Consider the following 24,171-nt stretch of genomic DNA (forward strand, 5'->3'; position numbering starts at 1 on the left):
ACCATTCAGCCATTCATTTAATGGTATTTATTGAGCATTTCCAGCACTAGGCCAGGCTCTCTGCATACACTGAAGTAGAAGACGAGGTACCTGCCCTCAGGCAGCATGATACAATAGCCATCAGAGGAACACACGAATGATAGAATAGAGACTGGTGGGCAGGGAAGTCCGAGGAGCACGGGAGCATAGAGGAGGGAAGCCGGGTGCTAAGGCAGGTGTGGGACTGAACCCCATAAACAAAATAACACTTGGTGCTACTCAAGTAGGTTATTGGGGATCCTGCTAAGAAGAGAACATGAACGTGCACGTGGTCCCTTAACCTTCACCAGGCCTTGGAGAAGCATGGGTTGGACTCTGGGAGAGAGACCCCACCTCTCTGCAGCTGGTCAAGTTGGGAGAGAGCAGGAGCCCCCACCAATGGCATGATCACAGGAATTGGAAGACTTTCCTGTCTGGGAAATGGCCTTGCCGGTGACAAGAGCACCCTGGTCATGGAAGTTCGCCCATTCCAGGTGACGGACGGCTTTGTCCGCAGGTCAGTGTTAGCCTACCTGAGGATGTCTGTTTCTTCTCCTTCACCCAGACTGAAGGTCTTCGGAGGGGAGGAAGAGAGTTTGTAGAAAAATGACACCTTGTCTGAGTCTTAAAGGGAAGAAGAGACCAGCCACACCCCGGCGACAAACACCCTGACGTGGCAGTTAATTCCCATCTGAAAGAGCATTCACTCTGGGATGTTTAGAAATAAACTTGGAAGGTAAGAAGAGAAAGGAGATCAGAAAGTGTAAGAAAGGGACGAGAAACATGGCCCTTTAGTTGCTGATAAGATTTTCATTTGGTCCCTAAGATGGGGCCTGGAGCTCTGAAATGATGATTAAATTCTCATCCAATTCCTGGGCACATACTTCTAATACCAGACAACTGAGAACTACATTGAAATGACATTATTAGAAATAAGTGTCCGTGTATAATAATTTGCCGCCCCTTTCCCTGAAAGAAGATTTCATCATCTATATTCATTGCTTTTGAAACTACTAAACTGAATCCTACATTTCTTCATGTTAAATTGAAGCCTGTGGTTATCAAAATGCTGACAAGTTGAGCTATTGGCTACTTTCAGGGTCTTTGCAAAGAGTTCCCCATTAATAACATTCACTGTATACATTGCTAGCAGAGAATTATTTAGAACTATCAAATGTGTTATTACAACTTATCCCGTATGCCCTAAAAAAGACATTTTTGACTTGTGGGAAAGGAGGATATTTGCAGGGGGCTGATAAATGACAAAATACCATTGCTTTTAATAGGGAGGAAAATGTAGCAATGTGGTTCTCTAGTAACTCAGTTATAATCTGCCACTCTCTCTGCTTTTGTTATTTTTTGACAAAGTTTACCATGTTCATCTCCAAAAAAAAAAGAAAAAAAAAGTGAAACCAGAAATGGAGAACTCAAATGAAGAAATTTGTTTTAAATGTTGATTTATCGGATGAGTTTAAAAATCCCTTCCAAGACAAAAAGATTTGAGCATTTCCTTTATTTCCTATTAAAAATATTACAAACTACCAGTTTAAAGATACAAGAGTGTATCATGTGCCTTTAAGAAAAGAAAAAAGAAAATGTTTTTAAAAGTTCTGATTTTAAATATAAAGGTAATGGCATAGGGGTAAACATGGGGTTACTGCCATGGGGTATGGGAAGGCTTATTTGGCAAATAAGCACCTCAAACTCCCTTTTCAAGATGTGATTTGCCCGCATAAACAGTTCTCAAGCCTTTTGTATATTTCAGTCCATGAACTACTTTGACAGGTTCGCTCTGGACTGTTTTGGACACATCCCTTCATACATGATGCTACACAGACATAACCATATTCCAAACCCCCAAACACATAAACACACATGCACAACCCAGGAATGAATGGAGAAACGTGATGCCTTTAGATGCCCCTCATCCATACAAGCTGACAAAAATATTATTATTTTTCCTATTTGTCAATGAGAAAACTGAGATTCAAAAAAAGATAAATAAATAACTTGTCCAAGGTCACAGAATGTTAGCTATGGAGTCAAGGCTAAAATGAGATTGTTCTACCCACTGCAGCTCTTGCTTGTGCTGATCCTATGCCAAGCACCATCTGATGCTGGAAATAATAAAATGAGAAAAGAGTAGTAATCAGGGGGGAGGGTATAGCTCAGCCTAGCATTAGATTGAACCCAGGACCTGCATTAAAAAATAAATAAACCTAATTACCTCCTCCACTACCAATAGAATAAAAATAAAATAAAGTGATGTTATAAAGATCTAACATTTATTGAGCACTAGATGCTAGGCACTGTCTTAAATATTTACATGCATTACTTCACTTAATCTCCTCAAAGAAACTTATGAAATGGGAAATTATTAAAATTCCCATTTTGCAGATGTGGAAACTGAGGTCTAGAGTCTTGGATAAGGTCATGCTGCTAGAAATGGGGAATTGCTGTCTCTTAGTCATGTAACAAGCCCAGAGCTCTCTGCGTGCAGGTTGCTGGAGCTGGTCAGGGGTGATCTGTGCAAGTTGGAGCCACGTCTGGAAGCACTGGCTGTCGTGATAAATGATTACTCTTTGGAGTCCTACCGCATTTTTTCATGACTCTCAAGTTGCCATGCTGCAAACCCAACTTAAAGCTGAAGCTTCTTATTTTTCTTGAATTAGTCCTCATCTAAAAATTTTGCTTTCCCTTCATGAAGACTGTCTGAGAATCTTGAGGGTACCCTATGCTCAGTTGGGAAAACAATTCTAAAATTTCAACTCAGATCTTGGCATGATGTTTAAAACATTAGCCTGCACACAACAAAAGAAGCCTTAGCTCAAACCATCTGTTTTCTTAGCATGCTAACATGTGATAAGTGGAGATTTTGAAAATAAAACTGAAATACAGTCATCTCTGGACCATTTCAGTGACAGAGCAATCCCACAAAAAAAAAAAAAAACTATTGTGTTTTCTAGCAAGTTTGCAAATATGATTGAAGATGTTCAGCAGAATAAATTCAAGTTAAAGAATTTAAAATATGAGACAAATCATAAGAACAGGCAAATTGAGCACAGTGTTACAATATCATATTTCTCTTTTAATTTAGAACATCACTGTCCGCTCTCGGTCACACCCTCCTCCCTTCTTAACCAGAACATTTGCAAGAACGGAACTGGAAAGTGTGGGGAGACTGGAGAGAACCCAGGGGTCTGACTCAGCCATTTAACTGCCTGGCCCCTGACCTGCTCAGAGAATCCCCTTGGTGATGTGGTTCCAAGGTAGTGGCGGACACTATTGACTGTCTTCCAGGAACAATTTCCCTTGCATCCTTGCTAGCAAAATCTCAGTTTTGCTTGGTTCTCAATATGCCTAACCCTAGGATATAACTCAGGACTGGTCTCTGTCAACTCTTTGCTACCAGAGGTGGCAGAGACCCGTTCTAGCCAGTGTGATGGAAGGGGGTCTGCTGGGGCTCCAGGGAAGAGTTTCCTCCCAGACAAAAGGGGAGAGGTCCCTGAATCCACCCCTTTGCCTCCCCTTCCCCTTCCTTCTTTGAACACTTACGTGAGGGTATGATGCCTGGAGCTGCCGCAAATCTTAAGGAAGACACGGCGGAAGACAAGCCAATCAGAGACTCAGTTGCCCGGCCACGCTGAGCTGCTGACATACGCTTGAAACTCCCACCTCGAGACTTCTTGTCACATGAGGAACTAAATGACTTTACTGGTTACAGCACTGTTGGGTGTTGTGTTACTTGTAAGGAAAATCACCCTAATTCCCCCAATTTCACCTCCTAAGTCCCGCCCCCCGTAATGCAAATCAACACGTTTAGAACCACAGGGCAGAGATGAAAGTCACTCCACATCTCCAATTGACAGATGGTAAAATAAGAAATTCAGAAGTGATTTCCCTTCTGATTAAAGTGATGAGGCTTGTTGTGTAAATGCCTATGGGAAAGGGGAAAGACGCATCAGACATTTGGTGTGAATGACTCTCTCAGAATCATTTCCTAGGAGCAAATTTGTGGACAAAGCACATTAAGGGTCAGGAAACTGAGGAGGTTATCTGGAAGGAGGAGAAAGGAACAGAGGGGGAACTGGAAATTCCATGATCAATGTCTTCCGTTTTTTAATGAGATGTCATGTGAGACGGAGAATGCATTTTTCCAAATTGCTTGCCAAAAACGCCAGGTCAGCAGTTCTTCCAGAAGGCGTGAGAGCTCTGGACTCTCCACTCCTGGCGCTGCTGGTTTCTGCCCTGGGTGTTGAAAGTGCCAGGTTTTAAAACAACAAAAACAACAACAACAACAACAAAAACAAAACAAAGAGCTGAAATTGATACTATTACAGGAGTATCAGAGACCAGCTTCAAAAGCTGCAAATATTTTTGGAACTTCTGCAATCCAATCCTTCACAGCAGCCTCGCTGTTCAATTCACTTGCATTGTTCCTTTACAAGATTTTTCTTGAAATTTTGACAGTACCTTCTTCTAGTTTTTCCCTCAAATTTTTATGAATCTCAAGAATGTTTTGGTCAGAGAGAATATATTTTTTAACTTAATTATAAAAGTAACACACATTTACATCCATATCTGTCCTCCATGCTGCATATCCCCAGTTCTATTTAGCCAAGTGTGTGGAACATAGTAGGTGCTCAGTAAATATTTGTGGACTAATTGCCTGAAGAAATGCAGGAAACTTAGAAACACAGAAAAACAGAATTTTAGAGAACCTTCTTTTTCTACATATGCATTTGTAGACAGTCAAATCTTATCCCACAAACAACATAAATGTCCATCAACAGATGACTGGATAAAGAAGTTGTAGTATATTTATACAACAGAATATTGCTCAGTTGTTAAAAAAAAGAATAAAATAATGCCATTTGCTGCAACATGGATGGACCTGGAGACCATCATTCTAAGTGAAGTTAGCCAGAAAGAGAAAGAAAAATACCATGTGATATCACTCATACGTGAAATCTAAAAAAAAACATTTAAAAGATACAAATGAACTTTTTTACAAAACAGAAACAGACTCACAGACTTCTATAAAAAACAAACTTATGGTTACCAGGGGGGAAAAGGCGTGGGAAGCGATAAATTGGGAGTTCAAGATTTGTAGATACTAACTACTGTATATAAAATAAACAAGTTCCTACTGTACAGCACAGGGAGCTATATTCAATATCTTGTAATAACCTATAATGAAAAAGAATATGAAAAGGAATATATGTATGTGTGTGTGTGACTGAAACACTATGCTGTACGCCAGAAATTGACACAACATTGTAAACTAAATATACTTCAATTAAAAACAGTCTTGTTCCACAAATATAGTTTCTATTTATATCTTAAGTTGTCCATTTCTTTTCTTATAAAAGGGGAGGCCCTGGTACTTATTATTTTCTGAAAATGCTGGGGTTTGGGGAAAATTTCAACTGTATGATCCTCTACTATAATAAGGGGCAGAAGGAAGGCAAGCTACTTTCACAAGTTTATACACGTGCTGGAAACAAACCTCAGTTTTCTAACTGCCGTAACAGATTCCTTTACTTGGCCATGTGGTCAGTCTAAGACATTTGGTAGAGTTTTTGAGTTCAGCTAGAACAGTTTAAAAAGCTGAATTAACCAAATAATAAATGTTCTCCCTCATCTGCTGTTACATGGGGTAAGTGTGAGTCTTGACGTATTTTCTTTGCTCACTTGGGAAGAGTGATTTATGCACTGATGTTACCACACTTGTTTCAGGGGCTGGTGGAGTTGTACACGCAGCTCTAGAAGTAAATGAGAATCTGTCATGGAAACTCCCTGGAATGTCCTCATTAGCAACATAATTTAGCCAATGTGATACTGAGGCCGCTGTACCAGTGCTGGAAATGGTGTCCATGCCATTCCAGTAAATCATCTCCTCCAGACCCTCTGCAAGATCAGGGCTGAGATTTTTCACTCAGAAGCACAAGGGGGAAATAATTTAGACAGAGTTTAGTTTTATGTTTCATCTGGCAGACTGGCACAAAATGTTCTTACAGCAGTCAACAGGGAGCCACAAAGGGCTTGAGTTCAAATTATGGTCAATTTCTGATCATGGGTGTCCATGTTATTTGCACAATGGATTATCCTTACACTTGGCAAAATTTTCCTTGGGAAAAATGGAGAAATAAGGGCAGTTTGTCTGAAGTTCCAATTTTCCCACCTAGACATTCATTTAACAAATACATATTAAGCACCCATTTGCAGGGGTGTATAGTCCAGTGGGAGAGTGCATGCTTAGCATGCACAAGATCATGGGTTTGATCCCCAGTACCTCCAGTTGAAGAAAAAAAATAATAACAAATAAATAAACTTAATTACCTCCCCACTTCCGGAAACAAAACAAAAAACAAACAAACAAACAAAAAGCCCAATGCACATATTTGTTGTCAAGCATTGTTCTAAGTGTGAGGACCCGGCAGACAGCAAAACAGCCCCTGCCCTCATGGGTCTTAGTTTATTAGGCAAATACAAGAAAGAAATCAATAATAATACATCATATGATACTGGGTAACCATAAATGCTGTAATAAAAAATTAAGAAGGATGAGGTGATGAGAGTGATATTTTAGATATCACTCAAGAGGGTTCTCAAGAGGAGAAGCATCTCTGAGCAGAGAAGTGGGTGAACTGAGGAGCCAGTCTTGGGTTTATCTAGAGGAAGAGGCTCCAGGCTGAGGAAACAGCAGGTACAAAGGACCTGGGGCAGACCTGTCCAAGAGCAGATGCAACTGCGGGCATGGCTGAGGACCAGCAGGGAAGCCAGTGTGACCAGCAAAGCAAGCAAGGTTCGAGTGTGTGAATTGTGTCAGAGAGACACCTAGGGACACAATCCTGCAGGGCATTGAGGCTTCAGGGAGAACTTTGGGTTGGTTGGTGCATTTAGAGGGTTATTGCAAAAGAGTGACACAATCCAAATTGCCTTTAAAAGGACTCTCTGGCTGTAAAGACTAAACTGTGTGTGTGTGTGTGTGTGTGTGTATTGGGGGGGCGAGGCTAAAAATAGACATAGGAAAACCACTGAGGGGGTTATTACAGAAATCCTCCCCAGAGATGACTGATTCAGACCAGAGACAGGATTTCTGGCTGGGCTGGATATGGGGTGGTAACAAGAGAAAAGTGAAGGATAACTCTGGCTAGGAGTCTCATCAAATGAGGAGTACCACAGTGGGCCCTCTTGTGGGGGGGGTGAAGGGGACTCTCTCCCAGCACCCCTCCCAGTCCCCCCACCCTACGGATACCAAAATCCAAGGATATTCAAACGCCTTATATAAAATGGCATAATATTTGCATGTAATCTGCACACATACTTCTATATGCTTTAAATCATCTCTAGATCACTTAAAATACCTAATATGATGTAAATGCTATGCAGATAGTTGCCAGAGTGTGACAAATTCAAGTTTTGCTTTTTGGAAGCTTCTGGAATTTTTTTCCCCTAGTGTTTTATTCTGTGGTTGAATCCACAGATGCAAACCCGCATGTAGAGGGGCCAATTGTGTTTATTAAGATGGGAAAGACCGTGAGAGAAGCAGGCTTGGGTGGGTCTGGGCAGGTAAACCAGAGGCCATTTTAAACAGGTTAAGAGTGAAATCTCAGGAGGATCCCTCTTTGTGGGGGTGATTGTTGTAGGTATGCACTTGGGACCTGCTCCTGTGTAAAAAAAAACATCAAGAGGGGAAAGGGCTAGTAAGATGATCTCATGTGGCTTTCTGAGGCCTCAGAGTGTGGGTGGGGGTCTTCGGAGCCCCAGCTGCTGTCACCGGTGCAGACAACTGCCAGTGCTGCTGGTTCACTGAGGTGCCAGCGACAGGGGGAGACACACACGCTCAGCCTGCTGCACCAGCACAACCCCCAGGAGATGGTGGTGAAGGCGACAAGGGGACGTCTGGTATTCCAGCAGCCCGAGAATGCCGAGACCAACTAACCGTGTAGTTTAGGAGACTGGAAAGGAAAACCAACCCTGAGAAAACCATGCATTGGACTCTTATTTCTGCTTTATAATGTGCACACTTCTCATCCTGCTGTTCCTGCAGTTCATGTCCTACCCCAGCTGCTGGAAGCATTCCCGTGGTTAGAAGATCTGACTGACAGACGAAGACAAGTATCATATGATGTCACTTAGATGTGGAATCTAAAAAAGTGACACAAACAAACTTATTTACAAAACAAAGAGACTCAGACAGACACAGAAAACGAACTTATGGTTGCCAAAGAGGAAAGGGATAAATTATAGCACTGGGAACTATAGTTAATTTCTTGTAACAACCTATAATGAAAAAGAATATATGTGAAAATATATATATATAACTGAATCACTATGCTATACACCAGAAACAACATTGTAAATCAACTACAGATCAGTCAAAAAAAAAAAAAAAGACCCATCTGAGAAGGCAACTTGGATATCTCGTGGTGAAACAGCAATGTTAGCAAGTACAGACAGAAGTGCCCCCTCGAAGGAGGTCTTCAGGGATCTGCTCAAGTTAAACGAGCTGCAGATAAAGATTTAGCAGAAGCAGAGGAAACGTGAGTTGAAGACGAAGAGTGTGTGACCTTGATAAGGAGAGGTCGGCCCAAAGGAGGGATCGCACAAACAGAACAGATTAGGTCTTTGTCTGAGGCTCTGTCTTTGGAAACAATCTGCTGCCAACAAAGTCAAAATGAAAGCTAAGAACAGACCTACAACCAAGATAGATCTAGATGATGATATAATTGCCCTAAAACAGAGGCGTTTGCAGGATGCTGAGGCAACTGTGACTCAAGATATTGTTAGTGGTGTGTGTGTGATGGGGGTGGGGGAAGGGTCAGAAGTACAGTAAACTGTTTCCAAGAAAATTTCTGCAATTCTTCCATCTGTGTGGGCCAGGGAAGAATGGGACGTACCTGAACAGTGGACTGGCCCGAATACAGCACCTGTGGGTCCCGCATTGTGTGCAAAGTAACCTGTCCCAGCTGTCTACAATGCATATGACCAAGAAAGACTCAAAGGAAAAGAAATGGAAGGCTTTGAAACTGACACTACAGCACCTACCATGGCAGGTCACAGAAACCTGTAACAGAGGAGGATGCATCTACCCGGAAGACTCAGACTCCCGAGCACAGCCAGTTTCAAGACCGATTTCTCGAGGCAGGATTCCCCCAAACCAGAAGAAAGGATCTCGAGCACCCATTATCATAAGTCAGGCAGTACCACTTCATTAATAGCCGTGCTTAATGCAAAAGACTTTCTACAGGATCTGAAATTTGTCCCATCCCATGAAAAAACAAACAGAAGGCTGCCAATGAGAAAATGAAACTACAATTCAGAGAAGAAATGATCAGATGCAGCCAGAGGACATGATGATGATTGTCCGAGTTCCTTATAAAGTCGAAGACCAGCACTTAAGTGCATCTCTTAAGGGTAGAGGGGAATAGGTTGTAGCAGTTTTTGTGCAAGGTCCCACCTGGCACTTCAAAGACTAGCCATGGCTTTGGCCTGATGGTTCGCCAGTCGGCGTATTTGCTAAAACTAAAGACTGGTTTCAAGTATGATGGAGTTTGTCTGGATCCAAATGTTCAGAGACAGGATGGAACGGGATTGCAACTCAGCTATCACAAACATCCTTTGGATAGATCAGTGTTCTTACAGTTCTGAGAAAACTTGCAGCTGCCTGGTAAAGCACACATCCCACTTGAGAGTCTCAGTTAGTTGGTTTCTCCTTTTTCTGGAAATCTGGATTAAGAAACATAGATATACTTTGATCTAAAGGCTAAGAGTCAAGTTTTATGAGTTTGCCAAAAACTTAAAAAAGACAACATTCTCAGACTGAGCTCTTACAAGACCTTATTTAATCCTTTGTGGAAAACCCTGAGTAACACACTTATGCTCTGTGGGTTCTGTCTTTCCCCATTGCCTCTCTGACTCCTGATGGTCTTTATTTCTTCAGCCTCCCAGAAGCCCCTTCCCTCCTCCCACCCCTTGGGCGCAGAGCCTGGCTTATGGTAGGAGCCCCTCCCACGCTACCAGCTATGTCATGCTATTGCTGTTGGAGGCACAGTTTGGAAAACAAAATATTCATCATTCTTATTGCCAGTTTTGTAATGACCACAATTGCTGTTTCGAAAACTTTGGCATCACCGCTAGCCTGAAGCCTAACCTCTGAATGATCTGTGTCTAATCACAGAACGGAGTGGTAGCATCATAAATGTCACCCCACTCCACTCTCCGATGTACACCCTCATTAAGGTCGAGGGTGGGGTGAGCTCCTGAGCAGTCAAGTCGCTTCCACTGATCACCTAATGAAAACGTACAGCGTTTGACAGTGAAGAGAGAAGTTTACACGGGGATGCTAGCTGCCGCATCGGTGCCCATGCTATTGCCAGGAAAGGCTTTCCCCATAACGTGCATTTTAAGATTCTCCTAATTGCAGAAAGCACAGGAGGACTGAAGGAAGGTTGGGCACTTTGATTCTGCAATTTCATTACCAAAACGTATAAATAAAATGTAGACACTGGTAAGCAGCATGAAAACCCTGAGGGATGAAATGCAGAGGCCAAAGGAAAAGGAAGATGAAAGCTTTGCTTAATCTTTTTGGGTAGATTATGCCTATGATGTTTTTCTGAGGTCCTGTGACGTTTAATAGCAACATAAAAAAACCAAATAGGGAGCATAAATATGAGCATGGAAATAGTCACCTAGTGATAAACCATGAACGCCTTAAAAAGAAGCAGAGACGCGTAGCACACATTTGAAATGGGTAGGAATCATGTCATGGACAGAATCTAATTTATTGTCACGAGCAGAAATAAAAATGCCCAAGGAATCAGAGCAACTGTTTCCAGCAAGGGGATTGTGGTAGGGAACTTTGAGCTCCAAAGTGCATGGAGAGGACCTGTGGACAGGTCACCTCCCCTGACAGTCCTCCTTGACACGCTTGTCTAAAGCGGCACGTTCCTCACGTGACTCTGCAGCCCCTCCCTCTGCCAGGCTCTCCCCGCAGATCCCGTTCCTGCCTGAGTGTACCTCCTAGTTTGATCCTCCAATGTTTTTAGCTTCTTCTCTATTTTCCTATGAGAACCCTTTTGGGGCTTTTTGGTTGTGCTTTTGTTTTGTTTTACTTCCTGGTGGATTTCCTTAAGATTATCCCCCAGCAGTTTTACTGACTTTTTCCATTTCAGTTTTCAGCTTTTGACTTCCAAGAGCCCACTGGTTCCTGTTTTATGAACCTAATGTATCCTCTTGTCTCTCCCCAGGGAGTTCAGTTTTAACATGTTTGTTTCTTCTCCTCTCTGTATAGCTCCCGACTCCTTTGAGCTTCTTTTTATCTTTACTCTTTCCTCCCTGTCTTTCTCATTAGCAGTGTCCCTCGACATCTACCATCCTCTCTTCTTCCTCATCCACGAAAGAACGAGGCTCCTGAGGGCTCAGGGAAGCTCAGTGCAGGGCTGGCCCGTGTCTCCTGGTGAACCTAGCTGCAGGGTTACGGGCAGGGACAGCCATTTGGCCAGGTGACTCTAGAACTTATCAGTGTCTGTACACCTGCTTCTCCAGAGAGGAGCCCTCCACTTCGCACCTGGAGAGGATGCACCTGGTTCCCAGGGTTCCCGGAGGACAGTTGAGCCTGGGGTTGGGGAGGAGGGTCCCCACGAGATGCGTGGACTTTCACAAATCCTCCTGTGTCCCACCTTCCCACCTCCACTTTCCTTCCCCAGCCTGGTGACCTTGAGTCCTTTCCTATGCTGGGAACTGTAGAAAGTTCATCCAGCCTTTCCAGCAAATTCTAAAATTCACAGTGAATAGCTTATTCTGTAGGATAGTTTTTGAAAGGTTGCAAATCAGACCTGAATATTTTTTCTTACACAAATTTTGGGGGGCAATATGAAAAGGGGCTATGAAGTTACAGTTTGGTTGCACAGGGTCTTGGCCATGTGGGCTGGTGTTTCCAGTCATGTTCACGAGGTGTTCTGTGGGGCAGGAGTGGAGGGTGGCCCAGGGGCACCTGTGTGCTCTTGTCCTGGGCCCATAGGTGAGACAGGAGGGAAGGCGGCAGGGCACAGACGTTAAAAGAATGACACAGCGATTAGCACTGAGATGGTGGAGGAGTCAACTCCCAGTAGACCTTGGGCTTCAATGTGCGCTCATTGACGTACAATAGCTGCTAAATGGCCCTCCCACAGGTGCCAGGACAGCTTCAAGGCTGACCACAGTTCCTAGGACTCCCAGCCCCCTCCCCAAAGCAGTTGGTACAATCCCCCCACTTGTTAGCATATGAAGATACCAGGCCCATGAAAACTAATAGCCCCACACCTCGGGGCAGAGCTCATTTTTCCTGGCCAACCCCAGGCTCTGAGGCCGCTGCTCTCCCTTCTGAGTAAGACGGCCCGCCTTCTGCCTGTGGAATGTGTACCTCCTAGGCCTTTCTCTTGCCTTCGGAGACAGCCTACACTCTATCTCTGGAAAGTACATCTCTCCGAATAAATCCACCTTTATTCAGCTATGGCTTAGTCTCGAATTCCTTCCTGTGCACAGCCAAGGACCCACACTTGGCGGGACCAATCCCAGGGCCCGTCCCGTCTGGCCATATTTTTTCCTGTATCATCAGGACGACGTGTTCTGGTTAATTTCTTTACCTTCACCAGTAACATTAGGGGCCTTGAGGTTCGGCTCTTTAGTTCCCTTCCAACTCAAAGAGCATCTCTTCCCTTCTATCATAATAAGCCCATCTCATTTTTCTCCCAGTGGAGAGCTAGGGTGAGTCATACACAGACATCCTAAATTCTACTTCAGGGCCATAAGATGGTACTTTGAATCCTGAGTAACAGTAACATCTCCTGCCCGGTGTGGTTCAGGTGTGACAGATGAATAAGCAGCCTTAGTTTGGGGGACAAATGAACAAGCCTCGTTACCTGCGCTCTGCTTTTGCACTTCTTTGAGTCTTTCTTTCAGGCATGAAAAGGCAATGGCTGTAAAAATGTTCTTTGAAGACTTGTTAAGATTGGAATGTCACGTTTCAAAAAATCCGTGTAATACATTTAAGAAATGAGTGAGAAGAGGCAGTTTGTGTGCCTGGCGATGAATATGACTGTGTAATTACATACATCGCTTACAAAGGTCGGAAAGCAGATGGAGATGGTGGGCTGGTGGTCTGTGAAGTATGTTGCTAATGTTTATTTAGTTATTTTTTCGAAAGGGTGGAAGTAATTAGGTTTATTTATTTATTTCTTGATGGAGGGACTGGGGATTGAACCAAAGACCTCATGCATGCTAAGCATGTGCTCTACCACTGAGCTATACCCTCCCTTGTGTGCTGCTAATGTTTGGCTTGCACACACACATTTACACACACACATATACACAAGCACACACTCAAGACCTTGGAATCGGTCCTCGTACACATCTGGGGATGTACTTCAACACTACCTTTGTCTGCAGGGAAACATTCTTATAATTAGTCTTAGGAGATGAGAAATGTTTCAGCAAAAGACAAAGCCATAAGCAGAATATATTATTCCTCTGAAAATCCTATTCCCTTTGACTAACAGAAGTCCTTCCTCCCTACTCCCCATGCTACCTTGGGATGAGAACTCTCAGTCAGAAGGGCTTTTATCTGCAGTTTGCAGGGGCCCATCTCCACCATGTCTCCCTCACACCACGTCCCCACACAGGCTGCAGAGGCAGGGCCCAGCCACAATCTGACTTGTCTTGGTGAACATCTCTCTTCCCCTAAGGAACTCAGCAAGAGAGGCAGTTCTGAGAGGAGCTGTCACCAAGCTGGTTCCTATCCATTGCCCTAGCTGTGGGGGATGCCACAAGGCAGTTTCTCAGCTGTCCCCCTGGTTCCTAGGAGGCCTGGGACTGTCCACATGTCCCCTGCCTTCACAAACAGTTGCAGACTCTACAGCTGCTTGGCTGGAGTCCTTTGGAACAAAGTGACCCCCTGCCCATGTTGCCATCATCAGACGATCTCATGCCCATGTTGCTACAAATGGCATCATTTCGTTCTTTTTTATGGCTGAGTAGTATTCCATTGTATAAATGTACCACAGCTTTTTTATCCAGTTATCTACTGATTACATTTAGGTTGTTTTCATGTCTTGGCTATTGTAAATAGTGCTGCTATGAACATTAGGGTGCAGGTGTCTTTTTGAATTAAGTTTCCCTCTGGATATAAGCCTAGGAGTGGGATTGCTGGATCATATGGTAAGTCTATTTTTAGTCTTTTGAGGAATCTCCATACTGTTTTCCATAACAGATACATCAAACTACATTACCACCAGCAATGTAGGAGGGTTCCTTTTTCTCCACACCCTCTCCAGCACTTACCATTTGAGGACTTTTCAAAGATGGCCATTCTGACTGGTGTGAGGTGATACCTCATTGTAGTTTTGATTTGCATTTCTCTGTTAAAACCCTTTAACTTGCACATAGCTTGTAGAGCCAGAATGTCTATTTGTATCTCTGCCTGACCATTTACTACATCAGTGAATTTCAGCAAGTCTCTTAACCTCTCTACAGAAGAATTTGATGAGTTGATAATTGCAAAGAAATCAAGCCTAAAACGGAGTAAGTTCTATGTCATTTGGGCTGTTATTATTACTACATTTAATATAATAATTTTAAAGAACTCTTGATAACCCTTCAGGGAGAGATTTCTGAATCTTTTCAATATTCTCATGTGATAGGTATAAGCTGTTTTGGTTTTCAAAGGTAATAAAGTTAATGCCAAGAGAAATAAGGTGATTAATTGAAGATAGCACCAAGTCAGAGCCAAGTACAAGTGCAGGAACTGACAGCTGAGCACTGACAGATCACTCCACGCCACACGGATGGGAGTGGCTACAACTCAAATACATTGATTCCTATTCCTTTTTAGCAAATCAAAAAGAGGATATAGCCAATCCGATGTGGCGGTAGTATAAATACAGACTGTTTCAAGAGGGCAAGACAGTTGCAAAACACAGCCCCTGAAAGTAACACCCACAAAGCCTGATGAAATCCATAGCTTGAAATCTTCCTCCTAATTTCCTAGAGGCCCAGAAAGTGGGGGTCACCATCTGGCTGTGAGTTTCTAGGAAGAAACTTTAAATAAATATGGGCAACAAGTTATACTGCAGGGCTTGGGTGTACAGTCCTGAACGTGCCCGGTCTACCATTGCTGATTTTTTTTAAATAAAGAATTACTGGTGCAGAAATGGTATCTATCCTTAGCCAGGCACTGTCAGTAAATTTGCCTACCCATTTTGGATGGCTTAGTTTGCCTTTTTCTGCGAAAAATGAATATGTGCGTGACATTTTGAGATTTGGATTATCTGGGAAAGCCGATTCAGAACAGCACAAAGAAACAGCTTAGGTGGTTTTCTTTCTAATCAAACCACGAAGCCTAACACATTGTGAAGAAATTGTGCCCCCTGCTGATTTAATTTGATATTAACCTCATCGGCTTAAAAAAAATATTTTTTTTTTTGAAAACTCAGCCTGCAGGACTGCAGGATGGTGCTGTGACTTCAAGGTCAGTCATTTCAGCATCCTCTCGGATGCTGCGGCAGCCTCTCCCAGCAATCAGAAACTCTCTGCTTGATATTGACCTTGGGAAAAAAAAAAGGAAGCAAAGAAGAAATGCTTCCTTTTGTGAATCTCATAGACATTTGTCCTAGGAACCTCCTTGGTATTCCATGTACATTCGTCCACTCTGAAGAGGAAACACAAGTAAGATGAAAATTTCGGGGAGCCGTGCTGGTTAATGGGGAGCACAAGTCTCTGTGATTACTTTCGACTTTATTAGGACGCAGAGGACATTAGAATCTGTTCCAGCTACCCAGAGACAGAAAACTGCTCCTTGAGAGTGATTGAGTTTATTCAGTCTGAGAAGACTATTATCGCCAAAGAATAGCAATCATGGCTATGGGTCGGGGGCAGCCTCCCAAGACACAGGGTTCACTTGAAATGAGCCACCGACTCAGATTTCGAATGCACCTCTCCAAAGGGCTCCAGCCCTGGACAAAATGATCAACTAGGAATGTAGCAGTTGTAACCCTGGCCTCTCTCTTCTGGGATCCTCAATTTTGTCTTTTTTTTTTTTTTCAATTGAAGTAGAGTCGATTTACAATGTATTAATTTCTGGTACACAGCATGGTGACTGAGTTGTACATATAGATTCATTTCTGTCTTTAGTCTCATTCTCTCCTTTGCCTATTGCCTCTCAATAGAGGCTTTTAAATCTGTACCTTTTTCTGGTCTGGTACTGACTTCCCACAGGCTGTCAAGCAATCTTGCAGCTTATGTTCTTTTCCTCTGCCATGGACTGAATGTTTGTGTCCTCCCCAAAGCCATATGTTCAAGCCCTAACCCCCACGTGATGGTATTCGGAAGTGGGTCTTTGGGAGGTGATCAAGGCTCCATGAGATTGGGAAGGTGGAGCCCCCAGGATGGGACTGGCGTCTTTCTAAAGGGATGGAGAGGGCAGGGCTCTTTCTCCTCCCCAGAAGGACACAGTAAGAAGGTGATCATTGCAAACCAGGAAGAGGGCCCTGACCAAGTACCTGACCTGCTGTCACCCTCATCTCTGACTTCCAGCCTCCAGAACTGCCTGTGGTTTAAGCCATTAAGTCTATGGTATTTTTCAATGGTGGTCTCTTAAAAAGGTATTTACATCTTTCGGAGAAATCCTGAACATAGGAAGAACTTTAATGGAGCATTTGGCCTTGGAGAAGATAATGGAGGTGTTCCAGGACACAGTTCTGCACACCTCTCCCAGCCAAGGCCACAGGGCACAGGGTACAGGCCACATCATTGGCTTTCTGCCAAGTGCAGAGTGAACCAATTCTTCCAGTCTAAAGGATGCAAAGCTTCACTCTAGATTCAAGAGGAAGGTAGTGAAAATTGCCTTTTTTCCCCATCCCCTAGAAAGGCTTTCAGTCTCCCCAGTGTCCTTGTGATCTTCGGTTACAGTTGCCAGATTTAGCAAAGTACAAGGCACCCAGTTAAATCTGAATTTCAGATCAATAATGAATGATTTAATATTCACATTTGTTGTTTGTCTGAAATTCAGATTTAACTGAGATCCTGGATTTTACCTGACAGTCTTATCTTTGATTTAGCTGCTTCCACGCTTTCTGACTTCCAGGGTATTCAAAATCCAGCTGAGTGACTTCTGAGCCAAGGTCACCACAGCGGCGCCTCACACGCCACTGCTGTCCGGGAGCTTATCGCCCTCTAGTGGGCAACGGGGACATCACACCTGCCGAGCGGGGAGCCCGGGCCTGGGCAAGGACGCTCAGAGACCCCACCCTCAGAGTGGTTCTCGAGGGCTGGGGAAGGGGCCTACTGAGTTCAAAGTTGGCTAAGCCGAGTTCTATTTCCCCCCGGGCCCTTGAACAAGAAAGTGGCCCTGTTCTCAGTAGCAGAAGTAGAGATTTCCTTGTTTCAGTTAAGAGTGCACTGGAGGAGTACTGTCTGGAACAGCCTAGGCTGACGGTGTCGCCCTCACCCTGGGGTGCACTCACCCCGTCACTGATGACTGCGGGACAGATGCTGTCATCTCCTGCTGGGGAGAAAGCCAAGCCCTTCTCCCCACTGACCCCAAAGGTTTATCAAGGTGTGTTCATTTAGACAGCAAGCTCCTGGAGGAGCTTGTCTGTAATGTGCCTGGCACCAATAAATCAGTTTAAAAGAACTGACCTTAAAATCCACTAGTGGCTTTGAATTAAAAACAAAGGAGGAACCTACTATGTACAGAATAGATAAACAACAAGGTCCTACTCTATAGCACAGGGAACTATATATCCAATGACCAGCAATAACCTGTAATGAAGAGGAAGATGAAAAAGAATATGTGTCTATATATAATTGAATCATTATGCTGCCCACCAGAAACTAACACAACATTGTAAACCAACTATACTTCAATAAAATAAAATAAAATAAAATAAAGAAACCCATTTATCAGAAAAGAAGTGTGTACCCCAGCAATGACTGTGGAATTGGGTTTTAGAATTTTAGCTCCACTCTTAACATAAGAAGTGGATGGCTGGAGTCGGGCCAGCGCTGAAGGATGGATAAATATGAAATGGTTGTACAGTACATGGCTTGTTCCGTGAAACAAAGGTAGTGTCTAGGGTAGTGGCATGGAACCAGAGCCTGGGTTCTAGAATGCAGAGATGACTCCCTGTTACACCCTGGGTTCCTTGAAGGACGGTTTCTCCGATATAGGTGTCCCATGATTGCTTGTTGAATGAATGAATGAATCAGACTATCACAACCACCTTCACACCAAAGATGACCTGTCTGGAGCACACTCACTGGCTTTTGTGGGGTCCAGGCAAGGCAGGTAGAGACTGTAATGACAGAGTCTGGTGTTAGGGACCCCTGCCATCAGTGACAGTACTAAGGGGTGATGGGGGACAAGGGTGGCCTGTAGTCTCCATCAGTCTCCCTCAAGCCACCCAGAGAACACAAAATTCCAAGCAAAAGCACTCAGTTTGCTTTGGATTTTCAAGGCAAATCCTCTAGAATTTGGTCCTTTTAACCAAAATGCCTCTCTCAAAAGTGCTGTTACACAGATGTGTTGGACTTTCTCCACTTGGTACCCATCTCTGTCCAGATCCGTCATCTCACAGAGCAGGGTGGTAGGTATCTGCACAGGAAACCGGGGCATCAAGTCTCACCTTTTTTAGAATAACTCACAAGGAAGAAGATCATCATTACTGAACATCTAACATGTGCCAAGCACTGTCTCTTGTTACCTCATGTGATCTTCGTGGTGTATTAGTTAGCTCAGGCTTCTACAACACTAATACCCGTAGACTGAGTGGCTTAAATAACGGGCATTCATTTCTCACAGTCCTGGAGGCTGCAAATCCAAGATCAGGGTGGCAGCATGGTTGGGTTCTCGGTGAGGGCCCCCTTCCTGGCTTACAGGTGGCCATCTTCTTGCCAAATCCTCACATAGAGGAGAAAGAGCTCTATTCTGTTCAGCCCCTTATAAGGGCTCCAGTCCCATCATGGAGGCTCTGCCCTCGTGACTTCATCTAAACCTAGTTACCTCCCCAAGGCCCCCATCTCCAAATACCATCATACTGAGGGTGAGGACTTCAACATATGGATTTGGGGGGACACAAACATTCATCCCAGAGGACACAGTAACACAGTGAGGTTGTCACTATTGTCCACATGTTCACAGAGGTGGAAACGGTAGGTTAAAACGTGGAATAGCTTGGCCAAGGCCATTCAGAGAGTGCCAGGATGCAGACCCACATCTGCCTAGTTCATCCCTTCCCAGCGCACAGCACTGGTACCTGAGGACCCGAGGAGGCCATTTATACACTTAGAAGCAGGATCAAATAATCAGGGAGCGGATGCTAGAATTTAAGGAGCAAGAACCAAGGGAAAACATGGAAGGGGGCTGGGAAGCAGGCAGATGAATGGCCCTGTCCTTCCTGCGCTGGGACTCTGAGCTGTTCCTTAGATAACAAAGGAGAGGGCAGTGGTGCCGAAAATCTTTCTTGAATTTTAAATGCAGGCACTTTTGTGCTTCACCTCCTGAGTGTTCTGATCTTGCAGGTCTGGAAAGGGGCACGGGAATCTGCATTTTCAGCAGGCACAGCAATTTTGAAACTCAGGGGATGTGAGGTCTCTGATGATCATTACTCTTCTATATTCTGTCAATTGACCACTTAAGCTGCATTCTGAAGAGAATTTTCCAGTAAAGATTACTGTTATTATTTTTATATAACGCTGTTAGGACAGGAAAAATGAAGGCACTTGGTGATTGGTGTATTTCCAGAGAGCAATGTTGATATGTGGAAATTCTGATCACATTTTCGACGTCATTTCACTGGCATTCGGCATCTTGTGGCACAGCCCCAATGGTGGAACAAGCCCCTTCACGCCAACAATTTCATTTGATACTAGGTTATAAATGGTTCGGTGGGGTAATCCCTGCATAGCTTCCAAAGAATTGTTCATCTCGTGAAAAGAATGATTTGGGGAACCAAAATATAGTCATGGCTGTTTTAACCAAATTTTCCTTTGGTCATTTAGATCCTACATGCATTCCTTAAACATGCTATTTTTAAAGAGCTTACGGGGCTTTGGGCTAAGCTAAGAGCTGTGAATAGGATGAATAAGAGTTGCTTGGTTTCAGTAACCTTAGTGTGTCTCACACCTCCACAAATTCTGTTTAGAAAAGTCACTCAAATAAAGTCAGTAAGTAAAAATGAAACCGATTAGAGATGTTCCCGCTGGGAAAAGGATCACCGTGCAGCCGGGGCTTTACGCTGACGGACACGTGAGTGGGAATGATGTCAGCAGCTCTCTTTTTGAACATCCTCAGTTAGGAGAAGTCCAAAATGCTTTGAAAGGAGGTTTTAAAAGGCTGTCTTTGAACCCCATGTTGTTGAATCGCATAGTCACCTGGTTAGGTGCACTATTCCAACCAAAAACGGATCGTGTCAAGTCCTTTGGCAAACACTCCCTCTGCTACCTTTTACCGTCTTTTGGTTTTTCTAATTATTTAATTCTTGGGCCCTTCAGTTCTATTCCTCCTTGGCTATTTGCACCGTCCATCCTCTTCAATAATTCCTATTTCCTTCTTTAGTCATCACCCACAAAACACATCCTTCATTATCTTATCGTATCTGAGTGTGAGATACCCATCTAAATACACCTGTGCACTTCCCTTTGAAGGTGGTACCATAACACTAGTAACATTAGTAATCTGTCTCTCGGTAATTGAATTAGCTCTCTAGAAAATGATTTTCACATCTTCTTTTGATTTCTTTCCTTATAAAACTTCTCTCTCTATTTCTGTCACCTGCTGAAACAGCCAAGATTAGTCTACTAGTTGGGCAGCCGAGTCATTGATATGTGACTAACAGGCCCTTCTCCTTCAGGAAATGCAAGATTGGGTAAGGATGCCTGACTCATCTGCTGCACCGGCATTGTGCAATCAGAGCGACAACAGGGAGTGGAGGTGACAACAGCCCAGCCCAGCTGTGGCAGCTGGTTCTCTAACTGCCTCCATAAGCCAACAGGAAAATTATGACCTGGTGAAACAAACAGCTCACGACATCCTTCAAGAAACTCCAAGTGGTGTGATTTTTCTTCTCATGCTTGCAGTGAAGAGACCACATTGCTTAATTCATGCTTTTCTTGATTTGCTATGTTGTTTTTATACTTGACTTATAAGTTGTTTTTTTGTTTTTTTTTTTGCCTTGTAAGACTCTTCACAATGGCTCAATCCAATTTCGGTTCAACAAAGATTTCTCAAGCCCCTTGTCACACTAGACACTGTGCTGGGAACTGGGAATGCAGCCATAAATACCAGTAAGTGTTAAAAAGTTATAAAAATTATAATCATCCTTTTCAGTTTATTTGGTTCCAAAATAAGTAATATTTATTCTGCTTGAATCCAGTTTTCCCATTAGTTCCGGAAATTCTTACCCAATTTAGTTTTATAATCTTAAAGTTATCAGAAACCTATATTTGTCAAAGACCTTTCTATGAATCTCCTTGAAGGTGACACACCTCTGCAGGGACACTTTTGCGAAAGCATCCGAGTAAAACAGTTACTGTCTGTAAATTACGAAAGACTTTTAAAAGTGTCTGATGAGGGCTTATTACAATGGAATTCATGAGGAAATTTGGTTATTTCTGTGACACACAACATTTTAAAAGAACTGGAATTGCGATAACAACATTACACCAGGATATATTAGACTTGAGGAATTCTGTACCATATCTGGAACGTTTATAACATATACCTATACAAATACACCATAAAGAAGCCTTAGTGTAACCTCTCATTTGACAATGCTTTTCATGTAATTTAACATATTAGGTAAGTCTAATTCATTTAACATCTCCTTCTTTTTTAATAAGAAGAGAAAACAAATCTTTTGAAATGTTCCCGGGACTCTCGGGAAAATACCAAAATTGGTTATAAGTCAGAAAGACTTCATTTAGGATTTGATTTGAGAATGTCTGTCCAAAAATAAATAAATAAAAGGTTTTAAAGCATTTAGTCAAATAGGCTTATAGGTCACTGTGAAGGAACACCCAGTTTTCTACTTAACCATCATGACAATTTAAGATATCAAGGGCAAATACAGAAACTTAAATAATTATTTTTTTGAAAACCTTAGCGCTTTCAATAGAAAAGACTCGGCTTTCTTAAGTAATCAAAGACCTGATAAAGACAACATAGGAAATTATTTGACAGAACACAGAATCTTTGTTTTCTAGATTACTTTAAAAGGTAAAGAAAAGCTTTTACAGTCTCTTAACAAGAGCAAACCAACAATCCAAGAAAACTTTGTCCTTTTAACAGAGAGAAAACCAAGTTCTAATTTTGCACCAGTTTACTGTCCATATTAAAATTCATTCACTCAATTAAATTCATTCCAATCTTAGCTGGTCCTGACCATGCATAAAATTCCTTATCAAAGATTCCTTTTCCACAAACCTTGGTGGCTTTAATTACATACGTTGGAATTTGTAATGCTTGAAAACCTTAATTTTAGTGAAAATTAAGATGTAAACAATTATAAACTGTCTCTCACACTAGCATTCTGAATTGGTAGACATAAGTATTTTTAATAATTTCTAGAAATGTACACTTCCTCATAGTAAATTTCTCTGTTTGGCACAAACATGTTTACTAATAGACCCAAATATCTTTAGTTACTCCATAAAAGGAAACCAAAAATTGATAAACCAAGAAAATAAATCCCCAAAGAACAGGGACTGTGAAGTGATTCCAAACAGATGAGGAACTGCAGCTGCCACCAGCGGGTCCCAGTGTGGACTATGGGGACAGAACCCAGGACTGGCATTTCCAATAAAATGGGAAATTGTGTTCCTAACTTCCAGCAGTTCCCAATATGGAACTAGGGATTCCAATCAGATGGGGGAACTGACTGGAGAGCCAATTAGATCAGGACCTCATCACTAATAAAATCTGCAGCACACTTTTCAAAATACTAGAATTTAAAAACCATAAAATAATATTTAAAAGAGCAAGGAAAATAAAAACAGAGAGAAAGCACAAAATACAAAAATGATAAAAATGGACAACAAATATCAGTTTTGATATTTTTATAATTAATAATAGATACAAATATATTAAAATATTTTATTAAAAAGAAATGTTTTCAGATTGAATCAGAATATCGAATCTAAGTAAATGCCATTTCCATAAGACAAACTTAAATAAGTAATGCTTAAACATTTCAGGCTGTGTAAAGAAAAATCAAGAAAGGAAAAGAAAAGAAGAGGAAGCAAAACCAGATGGAGATAAAATAGGATTCAACAATTTCAGACAATAAACAGGATCTAGAGGTACTAAATAAATGATAACTAAGAATTTTTAAAATTTGAATGATATAATTAAAAGTCTGATTGAATAAATATTTAATTTTATGCTCTAGAGAAAATATATCGTTTTGAAACATCATGGCAATTTTACAAAAGATTCCAATGCAAAGAAGTTGCTGTTACCACATTCTCCGATTACAATTCAAAAAAGCAGAAATTAATAACAAAACATTTAACAGTAGTAGAAAAACAGTCACTTGTAGGGATTTAAAATCACTCAAACTGCAGGTTAAAATAGAAAATGTCACTACAACTGCAACTTGTTTAGAAAAGTGATGTAATTAAAAAATTCTGACTACTGCAATTTACAAAATAACATGGTAAATGAGTAAAGAGAAATCAATAAATTTGTAACAAGTTAATAAGCAGGGATGTATGAGAGGTTCAGGTCCAGAGGGAGGAGTAGGAAGACCTTGAGTTTGCCTCCTCTCACGGACACACCAAAATTGCAACTATTCACAGAGCAACTATTGGTGAGAAAGACTGGAATCGAGTGGAAAAGAGCTTCAACTAAAGATGTAAAGAAGGAACCATAACAAATGGGGAGGAGGGGCAGAGTCATGGTAGAGTCAAGACTCATGCCCGTGATTGGTGACCCACACACGGGAGAAGAGCTGCAATTGCAGAGGCTCCCCGCAAGGAGCCAGGGGTCTGAGCTCCAAATCAGGCTCCCCAGTCCAAAGGTCCTGCACCAGGAAGACGAGCCCCAAGGACGTCTGGCTTTGACGGCCAGCAGGGCTTACTTTCAGGAGAATCAGAGGCCTGTGGGAAGTAGAGATT

The 24,171-nt window shown here is 42.5% G+C and overlaps 1 pseudogene; it reads left to right on the forward strand.

The window, feature by feature from the left end:
• Nucleotides 1–422: 422 nt before the first annotated feature.
• Nucleotides 423–9,334, forward strand: LOC102532727 (parafibromin pseudogene; annotated as a pseudogene).
• Nucleotides 9,335–24,171: the final 14,837 nt, after the last annotated feature.

Source organism: Vicugna pacos, chromosome 8 (genome assembly GCF_048564905.1).
Source record: "Vicugna pacos chromosome 8, VicPac4, whole genome shotgun sequence".
NCBI lineage: Eukaryota > Metazoa > Chordata > Mammalia > Artiodactyla > Camelidae > Vicugna > Vicugna pacos.